The sequence below is a fragment of the Rattus norvegicus genome (genome assembly GCF_036323735.1).
Source record: "Rattus norvegicus strain BN/NHsdMcwi chromosome Y unlocalized genomic scaffold, GRCr8 chrY_unlocalized_19, whole genome shotgun sequence".
NCBI classification, from domain to species: Eukaryota; Metazoa; Chordata; class Mammalia; order Rodentia; family Muridae; genus Rattus; species Rattus norvegicus.
Window position 1 is genome coordinate 463,990 of NW_026947377.1, and position 10,049 is coordinate 474,038.

At 33.8% G+C, this 10,049-nt stretch overlaps 1 long non-coding RNA gene across 1 annotated transcript; it reads right to left on the minus strand.

Annotated features, from left to right (window-relative positions):
• Positions 1–663: 663 nt before the first annotated feature.
• On the minus strand, positions 664–9,405 carry LOC134484614 (uncharacterized). The gene is made up of 3 exons (XR_010062127.1): positions 8,724–9,405; positions 2,929–3,103; positions 664–1,275 (listed from the first exon to the last, which is right to left on the minus strand). It is a non-coding gene; the product is annotated as an uncharacterized LOC134484614 (long non-coding RNA).
• Positions 9,406–10,049: the final 644 nt, after the last annotated feature.

Sequence of the window (10,049 nt, forward strand, 5' to 3'; positions counted from 1 at the left end):
CAAAACAAAACAAAAAAAAACAAAAAACAAAAAAAAAAAACCCTGAGATTCCACAGCACACCAATCAGAATGGCTAAGATAAAAACAAATTCAGTAGACAAATGATACTTAAAAGGGTGTGGAGAAAGAGGAACACTCCTCCAATGTTGGTGGGATTGCATGCTGGTATAACCACTCTGGAAATCAATCTGGAATTTTCTAACAAAATTTGTTCTACATGAGGATCCTGCAATACCACTTCTTGGGTATTTACCCAAAAGATGCTCCAACATATAACAAGGACACATGATGCTATATGTGGAAAGCAACTATATATATATATATATATATATATATATATATATCTGCATAAATACTCACACATATATTGTATGTATAAACACACACACACACACATATATACATATATACATATATACATATATACATATATTTGCCAGAAGCTGAAAAGAACCCAGATGTCCCTCAACAAAGAAATGGATAAAGGAAATGTGGTATATTTACACCCTGTATCCTAAGCTATCAAAAACAATGTTTGCATAAAATTCTTAGGATGGAATTAGAAATTATCATTCTGTGTGAGGTAATAACACAAATAATATAAACTAATTGGAAGTGTGTATCAACCCAAAAGTGTGGAATTCATAAGAAAGAATCCACAGGTCATATGAATCCCAAGCTAAAAGAAGACCAAAATGTGGATGCTACATTGTTTCTAAGAAGAAGGAACAAAATATTCATGGGAGGAAATACAATGATAAAGAGTCAAGCAGGGACTGAACAAAGGGTCAACCAGAGACTGCCCCACGTGGGGATCCATCCACTATGCCGCCACCCAATTCAGACTTCATTGCTGATGCCAACAAATCCTTGCTGATAGAAATCAGATATGGATGTCTCCTGAGAGGCTCTGACAGATCCCTACTGATATAAATGAGGATGGTTGCAGCTAACCATTGGATTATACATGGGGGTTTCAATGGAAGTTTTAGAGAAAATACTTAATGAGCTGAAGGGATTTGCAAAACCCCAGGAAGAACAACAATATCAACCAACAAGACCACACCAGAAATTAGGGGGATTAAACAACCCACTAGTGAGTACAGTTTGAGGAACCAATGATTCCAGCCACATGTGTGGCAGAGAAATGCACTGTCCAGCATGATTGGAATTAAAATCCTTTAATCCAGTGAAGACTTGTTTCCCCAGTGTAGGGTAATGCCAGGGCATTGAGGTTGAAGTGAGTTGGTGGAAATGGGAACATCTTCAAAGAAGCTGGAAGGGGGGTTTATGGGAGAGGGAGGAAAGGAGATACCATTTGAACTGAAAATACATAAAATATTCAGGAAAATTATTAAATAAAAATGATATTATGTCTCCTTAAATTAATAGTAAAATATCATTCCCCTTTTCTGATATTGGCTCAAATATTAGAGTTTGGCATTAATTTCATTTGCTCTCTTTTGCTGTCTATAATCAATATGTCCCCTTTTGTTATGACTTATTTAAACAAAACTGTATTTTACAATTTAAAGAAATATAGAATGAAAAAAAATACTGACATCATTTGTGATTCAAAGACAGTAACAATTTTACTATATTTCTCTTTACTAAAAGTTAGACATTTCCTTGAAGAAACTCAGATGGATAATATCTAAATTAGTTTATAGGAATGGTACATCAAGTAATTTTTGTTAATAGCGTCAGTCAGGAAATGATTCTAATATTTATGCATTATGGTAGTTGATTATGGAAGACACTGAATGTTCTTAGATTTTGTAATAATGTATATAAATCATTAATTCTTAATGTTTGTTTACAGAAGGAAGTTATCAACAAATACATATATATATGTATAATGTGGCACACGTTTCTAATATAAATAGAGCATATTAAATATATAATTTATGAAGTAAAGGTGAGAAAAATAAGATCTATCATTGATTCTACCTACAGTTGGAGTTAATATATGATTCAGGGATCCATATATTTCTTTCTAGACATCTAATGAGATAAAATTAGTGTGGAAAAAGCTAAAACTGCAATTAGCATGTTTGATCTAGTATACATATTTAAAAATTGCTTTTGAAAAAATACTCAGAAAATATTTTCAAGGTTATATATACGGCATATACAAAAATTCACTGTGTCTATAAATTATCAATATCACTCAAGCTACTTTCTCTGGTCTTATTATATTTGAATTATAAAATATACATGTATATGTATGTATGTATACTCACACAGGCACACTCACACACACAAACACACACACAACAATACTTCTAAAAATTTGAAACAAATTAGTAAAAAATAGTCTTTCAGAGAAAAGTAATGAAAAAGGATGAACTAAATTCCAGTACTCCCAAAAGTGTACATTCTAGCATATAAAACTTTGCCTTATAATTTTTAGAAAAATACGTATGTGGCCAATATATGTAATCAGATCCCATTTGGACTTATTACTCAGAGTTAAAGTAGATATTGAAATTGAGTTGGAATAATATTAAATAACAAGATTTAGCTATACTTTTTCAATTATACAAAAAAATCCGAGAAATAGTTAAATGACACAACATGTAAAATTGCTTTCTATTAAGCATTGATATCTAAGTGTTAGTCTTCATAGTCTATATAATAGAGAGAACTAAAACTCACAAATTGTGTCCTGGCTTAAATACAATTTTCTTGGCTTCTGAATATACACAGAACCAATCAATACAATGAAAATGGATAGATGTTGTGTTACAAAAAGTAAATGACCTTTTGTTTATTTATTCTGTATGAATTTATATTTGTAGCATTTCTTCCCATGTTTCTGTTGGATATTTTATAAATCCTTACTTTGGTGTGCTTGGTGATTAAATTTATCTGAACATGGCTGAATATGTCAATATAGTAGAATTGGATTCTTGGGGCAGAGAATACCTTTGCGTTAAACCTGGTTAAAATGAAATGGTGGTCACAGTGTGCACAACCAAATAGAAGGTAAGAAACTGTGGCTTCGGGTACCCATTTCTTTATGAGATTTCACTTTGTAGTGTTGGAAGAATTGTTCCGTGATATCAAGAGATCGTGCAGTAAACAGTCCTTTTCTTTATTCCTGTTATGAAAGCAAAATTTGTTGTTTTCAGTTCCTTCATAGAGCTTGCTAGGTGACTAGATCAATCAGGAATTTGGGAAGAGGGACTTAGATATGCAAAATATATTTTTGGTATTGGAGTTTTTCTAGGTACTTTAGGGAACTAACTTCATAAGATTTGGAATATAATCAGTCAAGAGCATGTTAAAGATGTAGACAAGAACGGGGTGTGGTGGCACAGGCCTTTATTCTTAGCACTGGGGAGCAGAAGCAGGCAGAACTCTAAGTTCAAGGCCAGATTGGTCTACAGAGAGAGAAAGAGAGAAAAGGTGAGAGGGAGAGTGAGTTCTGGTACTGCCAGGGATATAAAAGAAACAGTGTCACAAAAATGTTCAAGAATAAGTTCTGAATTATACAGAGAAAAATTCTCATTTTATTTTAGTAAGATGTTAATAATTTTTTCTTGATTTTAATGAAATCTCTTAGCTATAAAATAATGTGAGGCACCAAAAATGTAAGAAAAGATGTTATACATCACTATTCCCCTTACACTATAAGTTGAATTATTATTAAATAAACCTATGTAAATACACTTTGAAGGCTTTTCTGTGATTAGCTAAAGGGCTTTTACATTGTGAATTAAGAATGTTGGATTTCAGGCCAATATTGAATTGTCATCACTAAGGTGTAGAAGCATATTAAGCATACAAAATAATATATAAAATTTTGCACAATAAAGAATGAGAACCTTTAATTGGTTTTCCTCTAATGTCAACACCTTCTTTTTGTTGGAGTGAAGATTGGATGATTTGAACTAATTTTATGAGAAATACAACCTGCTTTCAGAAGATAAGTAACAGAGAAAGATGAGGAAAAACATATGCTAAGGAACAATGAACTGGGATAGAGTATTCTATGTAATACATAGAACAATAAATTTGACCCATCTGTTACTGGTAAGGTGGGGACTTCATTACGCATATCTATGTACTTAAAAATGTTTTCTTTTCTTCTTAAGTTTGTATGGTTGCTATGAAAACTATGGGTTTTGTGTTAAGATCTTTGCATATTTAATGATAGTTTTGAAATATTAGTGTTATAATCAAAAGCCGTGCTTTGTACATACTTTTTAAGCAACAAAAAAGAGAAGTGTCTGCTTGGGTATTATGAAGAAAGTTACTATGTTAAACATGAATTAATTTTTCTGACATATACCTTCTCTTCATCTACCATGCTTGTTGATGGAACCTTAACGCATAGGAATGAATAGTAACCATCTTAGTATAGTTTCAGGATTTTATTGTTTCTTGTTTGCCATGTGCCTTTCTATTAAAAGGCTCTCTTTTCTAAGTCTCTGAATTTAATTGGAGAGGTTTTCAATAACTTCTAGTCCGTTTTTAATTCATATAACCGGTCTTTGGTGTTGTTATTGAATTTTATGACAGTAACTTCTTAATGTTATTTTGAAGGTTATATATATATATATATATATATATATATCTCCAATATATTTTATAAAAATATTAAATTTTTAGTGTAAGTAACACTTAGTGATGGACAATTTTATAAGCATTCTCTAAAGTATTGAATATTCTACAATTTTAATTTTTATTAAAACATTATAAATACCACATCCTTTATTAACCTTAATGTACACTGATCTAGTTAACATAACCACAAATTTTTATCTTTGAAATTTTTTTCTTACTTTGTCAGTAATTAATCTTGACTTCTCTATCTGAGCTTTCTCATCATTATTCACAAAAAATCTATTGTTGTTTTATTGAGAATAGTAAGGAATGTTCATTGATATGTAGATACATAAGAATATGACAATATACGAAATGGCATTTCATTAAGCCCTAGGAAAACTAAACTATCATGGTTTCAGGAAAATAAATGTAACTAGAAAATATACCGAGTAAGGTAGCAAAGACTCAGAAAGGCAAATACCATGTGTTCTTTCTCATATAGATCATAGAATCTCCTTCTAATATACTTGTATTTATGTGAAGCTGTGGATGGCTTGAGTTTATTTAACTGATATAGGTCGCAGACATTAGAAAGTTGGGTTTTATACAGTGTGCTATGGAAGATATTGAACATGTGGGATATGGATGTAGATGTAAGAATAATGAAGAGAGACTAGTATAAGTGGTGAGGGACATAGGCCAGGAAGGAACAAAGAACTGAAAAATCAAGGTTGAGGTTGAATGTCAACAAGAATAAAATAAGACAACCTGTTACTTTATAGGTTAGGTTAAAATAAAAATTAAAATTTAAAAATAATACCATTATGTTTAATGCTATATACATCGTGTTTGAGGAAAAATGCCAGCAAGTGATATCAAAATGGAAATAATATATTTATCTTATTTGATCTTAGTCAAATTATCCATAATTATTTGGTAAAAACATCATTTGTCTGCCAAATTTATTGTACCACTTAAAAAATTGCCTGTGATATAATCAAACTTTATGATAGTAGACAATTTTATTATTAGGTCAACTTTTAAAATCTGTGATTTGATCTATGTTTTAAGTTTCTTTTTACTTAAATTTGTTCCTCCGGACATTCACACATATTAAATTATCATTTTCAAAGTTGAATACTACTATAAAAATATGATCCAGCAGGGTTTTTGAAATTGCTCAATTATAAGTAATATTACCCGTAAACTACAGGACATTCTCCACTAAGCTCATAGATACAAAGAAGATACACAAGAAGAATGCCCCAAGTGCATAGGATTGAGTCTCATGTAGAATGGGCATAAAATTGTCTAGGAGGCCGATTGAGGGAAGGAACTAGATGGGAGATGGAAGGAAGAGGAGAATGGATCCTGTGTGGGAAGGGACAGGAGATATGATCCAATAGTCAGGAGAAGGAAAGGAAATCTTGAACTTTTAGAGATGAGGAGGTAGGGGAAATCTCCAGGAAGAGAAAGAGTCCAGGATAATGGAGGTACCCACGAATCAATGGGGGTTACCTAAGCTGTGACTTACATTGGAGATATGGAACATTTAGAGGCCAACTCCTGTAGTCCGGAAGGACACCAGTGGAGGGATAAAGACACAAATACAACTACAAAATTTCTAGGCAAAATTTTTCAAGCCTAAAAGAAATTCAGGACCGCATTCTAGGGTCTATGTTCTCCTTTGCTTTATTGATGTCTGTTAATTTTTGTATAAAATAAGGATTTGGGAGATTATCATTAGAAGTAGGTATACAATATTTATATTGTTATATTCACACTTTAGCTGGGCCCACTTTGTTGCAATATCATTGCAAAAAATAAAATTGGAAAGCAATATTTTTGAGTACACATTCAGGAATATATATATAAAGTCCTCTTTCAAAGAATGTACACTAAGAAAATGTAATACAAAATTCCTTCAATTAAGCGTCTGGAGGAAAATATTGGACTTTGGGAAACCGAGACAAACTAGGAGCTTGACCTGTATGTCTCAGGAATGGACGTGGAAGTGGAATTATTATCCTGAATAATCTCCTCCACACCATGTTCCTAGATCTTTTTTACCCATGCCAAGCCCCTGACCAACATTCTCTATTCTGAACATGTAAGTACTAATGAAGCAAAGAGAAGTCTCTAGCTTTACAGATATATAGTATGTAAAGTTTTCCAGTATGTCACAGGAGACACTATTGGAAAGGCACCCTCAAATCTGGTCCGTGGGAAAGTTCAGTGAGTCTTGGGTAGGGAATGAGTGGGTTCTCTGAATAAATAGCCTTGATCTGAGCCTTCCACACATTGGAATCATGAGCTGCGATCTTCTCAGAATCATCTGGACTTCCCTGCTTGATATGGTTCTTGTAAGTAAGAGAGTTTATATAATCAATTTATTCATTACAAATGCCAGTTGTTGGGAAGGGCACAGTTGTTCTTCTCAGAGCTTGTGGCTTTTACTCTTTTTGCCCTGAAGAAAAGGTCCAAAGAAACAAAGGAAAGACAAGTATTATCTCCTCAGCTCAGTGTAAATGCCTCCATGCTTTGGATTCCTATTGTGCAATTTGTTTATGACACTGATATCTGAAAGAGAAGAGCTTCTAGTTAAGACATCATCATCTCAGTCTTTCCACTAGTATTACTCTGAATACCATTCCCTGACAGTGACTCTTTAGATTTCTGACTCAATAGGTTTGATTAGCTGGCAGATTTCTTTTCTTTTTTTCATTTTTTTTAATTTCTTATAAAATTATATTGCTTTTTTAATTGGATATTTCTACATTTGCATTTCATATGTTATTTCCTTTCCCAGTTTCTTTTCCATAATTGCCCTATCCAATTCTGCTCCCCTTCTTCTATAACCCACCTTACTGCTCCCTGACATTGCCTTGAACTTGGAGTCAAACCCAATGGCTTCTCCTTCCATTGGTGACCCCAAGACCATCCTTTGTCACATATGCAGTTGGAGCCATAGTTCTGTCCATGTACAGTCTTTGAATATTGGTTTAGTACCAGAAATCTCTGTTTTTTTTTTTGTTTGTTTTTTTTTTTTTTTGCATTGTTGTTATTATGGTGTTGAAAGTACCTTTAGCTCTTCTAATCCTTTCTCAAATCCTACCAACAAGATGTCCATTTTCAGTTCACTGGCAGCATAGACTCCTTATCTTCATCACTCTTATCTACATTTGATTTCGGAGACAGAGAGAGAGAGAGAGAGAGAGAGAGAGAGAGAGAGAGAGAGAGACAGAGAGAGACAGAGAGAGACAGAGACAGAGACAGAGAGTGTGTGTATGTGTGTGTGTGTTTGTGTTTGTGTTTGTGTGTGTAGAGCTAAACAATGAATTCTCAACTGAGGAATATCAACATCCTTAGCCATCAGGTAAATGGAAATCAAAAACAAAATCCTGAGTTTCCACAGCACAGCAATCAGAATGACTAGGATATAATTGGTCCCTTGTACAGCTATGGTGTTTGGTGGATTTTTAACAAGTATTCTGCACAACTAAGTTAAGAATTTAGAATCCAAAAATGACGAAGCCATATAGACTCCATTCTATTCTTATGAACCTACTGAAGTAGAAGATTCACTTGACTTCAAGCCACTCCTCTCCCAGTCCATGTAATGAACTTTATGTTTGGACTGAATAAAGAATCATGGTAAAACATCCAAAACCCTCAAGTCTGGCCATGGAAACACTGGAAGGTAGATATTAGAGAACTGCTATCTAATGCTACCGCAGAACCACATTATAGTCTATGTTGTCCTTTGCTTTACTAATGTGTGGTAATTTTTGGATAAAATAAGGATTTGGGAGTTTGTCATTTAAGTAGATACAGAATATATACACTGTTATATTCACTTTAGTACTGGGCCCCCTTTTTTTCAAAATCAGAGCAAAAAAATGGAATAGGATAATAGAACATTTGAGTACACATTCAGCAATATATATATAAAGTCCACTATCAAGGAATGTATACTAAGAAAATGTAATAAAATATTCACTCAATTAAAGATCTGTAGGGAAAATACTGGCTATTAGAAAAGAAAGATATCTGAGGAAATTGAATTATAGGCCAGAGGAATGGAACTCGGAATAAAATTATTATCCAGTAGAATCTCCTGCACTCCATATTCCTAGATCTTAGGGACCCATGCCAAGCCCCTGACTAACCTTCTCCATTCAGAGCATGTAACCACTAGTGAAGCAGACATAAGTCTCTAGCTTAAGAGAGATGGAGTACGTAAAGCTTTCCACTGTGTCACAGGAGACATACCTGGAAAGGACACCCTCGAATCTGGTAAATGTAAGGAAAGCTGTTTAGCAGGTAGGAGATGGCAGTTCTCAGTGACATCATAAATAGGACCTCCATGAAAAATCTGTTGTAACTAGGAGAGCCCTAGCTTCTTCTGTGATGTAACAATTATTGTCCTGACAGGAACTGACTCTCACATATTACCTCATTACCTCTCTGGTTTGCTAATTTGCCACTAATTCAGAGTAAACAGCCATTTGGGAGTGAGAACAAACAGGATGAGGAGATCAGAGATGTGAAGAAGGAACCTGGCCTTCTGTCTTTGTATGAAAAAAATGAAGAAATAAGTGGTATTTTGAAAAGTTCAGAGAGCCCTTGGAAGGGTTGGAGTGGTATCGCTGAAGAGATAGACTTGATCTGAGACTTACACATATGAGAATCAAGAGCTGGAAGCGTCACAGAAGCATCTGGAATTCCCTGTTCTTATGGTTCCTGAATGTCAAAGGGTTTATATCATTCATTTCTTAATTGCAAAGAATAGATTTTGAGAGGGCACAGTTGTTTTTCTGAGAGCTATGGCCTTTATTCTTTTTGCCCAGAAGAAAAAGGTCTTAAGGAAGGAGATAAAGACAAGTATTGGGTACTTAGCTCAGAGTAAACTCCTCCAAGCTTTGGATACCTATAGTGCATTTTGTGTCTGACACGGATATTTCGGAGAAAGAAGTGCTTCTAGTTGAGACTTCATCATCTTTGTCTTTCCACTAGTATTACTCTGAATACCAATTTAGAGATCTGAGTAAATAAGTGTGATTAGTTGGCAGTTTTCTTTACTTTTAAATCTTTCTTTTTTAAATTTTTATCAAATTATAGTGTTTTTAAACTGGATGAGTCTATATTTACATTTAAAATATTATGTCCTTTCTCAATTTCCTGCCCATAAGATCACTACCTGTTCACAATCCCTTCTTCTCTAACCATAATTCTGCCCCTTGAAATTCCCTTGAACTGGGAGACAAACCTAGGTAGGACCAAGGCTTCTCCTTCCATTGGTGCCCATACTCTGCCACATATGTATTTGGAGCCATAGTTCTATGTTCATTGTTTGAATATTGGTCTAGTACAAGAAAGCACTGGGTCATTGACAATATTGTTCTTTTGGAGTTAACAACACCTTCAACTATTGTAATACTGTCTCAAAAACTACCAACAAGATGTCTGTTTTCAGTTCACTGGTTTGCCACTAA